We start from the raw sequence: 1900 nt of genomic DNA, 5'->3' as shown, positions 1-1900 counted from the left end.
CACGTTGGGGCGCTCCCATCGCCCCCGCCTCTGCGTCCGGCAAACGGGATCACCAGTCCCCAGGGCAGCCCCCTCGCTCGTGTGCCCCTCGCCCTCCCGTCGCTCCCCGTCCCTGTGCCCAGCGCGCTGGGACGCCGCCGTGCGGGTGGGCACCCTCGTGTCCTGCATGCGGGGGTTCCCCCGTCTTCCCCACACACCGGCGCTCACGCTGCCGGCCCCACCGATGTGCCGTGCTCCCCGCCTGCCCTGGGGGTGGTCCCCGGGTGGGTGCTGGCCCCTGCCTGTGTGTGTTAGCGTGGGGGGTCCGTGCTTACAGCCAGAGCATCGCCCGGCTCCTGTCTGCCGTACCGGCGAACGGGTCGCACTCACAGTCATCTCAGTTTAGCGCTGGGACACGGTGTGTTTCAGGCAGGTGCCAGCCGAGGGGCACTCCTGGATGTGCTAAGCTGTGGCAGGCTGACACGGAGCTCAGGTCCAGCCCATTTGGAGGAAAACTACTTCACAAGGCATTTATTTCCTAAATTGGCTCATACGTTTGTTTTCCTTTACGTGGGGGGATGCCACTGACTGGAAGGCCTTGCATTGGGATCGTCACCCTATACTTTGCAAACAGCACCTGCGATCACAGCAGCAGAAAGAAGAGCAAAGAAGAAATGTTTCTCTCTATTTTGTCAGGTTACTTGGCGCATTTGACAGCACTCAGTGTATAATCAGGTTCCCTATTTGCTCTTTGTGTCAGCTCCTCATTGTGTGGGTTTCCTTGCAGAATTCAGGAGAGCAAAACATTTTAGCAAATTAAGAAAAAAGCGTGGGGGTTTTTTTTTAGGCCCACAACAATTGGCAGCTTTTAGTAGCTGAACTTGTTTGTTTTGTCTTGTTGATTCGATTACAAGTCGATGGTGACTTGGCATTCGTGTGCCGTGCTGAGAGCAGCTGTGTTCTCAGCGGGTGCTGTGGGGCAGAGGTGCATTTTCGCCTGTCACTAAAGCACCTGGTGCTTGTGTCAGCAGAAAAAACTCAATGCATGAAATTCAGGGCATGAGGGAAAAGTAGCACCTGGGTGAAATGGACGGTCTTATTTCATCTTTAACTGAGAGAAATTTGAAAGAGGGAAAAAAAAAGTGCAAATCAGTAGTCTTGTACTTTTATCCTGCCTTTCCCAAATCACCTTGTTTTTGTCAGGCTCTGGGGAAGGCCTGCTGCCATCAGGAGAGAAGAGATGGCTTTTTTCTTAGGTTTCATGACTGTGAAGAACGTCCTGCAGACCGGTGCCAGCTGTAATCAGTGCAGGATCGATCCAAAGCTTTCTTCTGGAGTCTGTGGATGGCCGCGAATGGCATCCGTGTAACCAAGTAACTCTGCCTGCTTGTTTTCATGGGTTACTAAACCTTGAACTTGGTGATTTCACTCTGTGTTAAGTGTGGTGGTGTGCATTTAGCCTGTGAAACTGCAGGGAGCCTGTGGGCATTTGTGTGAATTGCCAAATGAATGAAGAGCAGACTATTTCTGTTGTCCTGGGCCGCTTTTCTCTGGCAGAAGGCTGGATGCAACACCGACAATGTTGCTGCATTGTTGTCGCCTGTCTTCAGGTCTTGGCCTCTCCTTAAGCTTCTCCCTGCTAGAGGGATCAAGGCAATCATCTGGCTTTTTTGCTTGGAAGATCTGGCTACGTGTCAGAAGGAAACCCAGTTGTCCAGTGCTGGGCACATCAAGAGTGGCATTCTTGATGCAAACGGTTCTTAATTCTCCCCATAATATACTTAACCTGAATTTTTGATCCCCCTTTTTCGTTTGCATCCTGCTAGCTTACTTCTGCTGAAGAAGGGCTGCTCCATTTCACTCTTTGGTTTGGATGTGCCTACAAGAGCCTGCAGCGCTGCCTTTGCAGTTGACCAGGAGG

Source organism: Haliaeetus leucocephalus, unplaced genomic scaffold, assembly GCF_000737465.1.
Source record: "Haliaeetus leucocephalus isolate CR32 unplaced genomic scaffold, Haliaeetus_leucocephalus-4.0 Scaffold933, whole genome shotgun sequence".
NCBI classification, from domain to species: Eukaryota; Metazoa; Chordata; class Aves; order Accipitriformes; family Accipitridae; genus Haliaeetus; species Haliaeetus leucocephalus.
The sequence above is the reverse complement of the archived record's forward strand: the minus strand, read 5'-3'. Positions refer to the sequence as shown.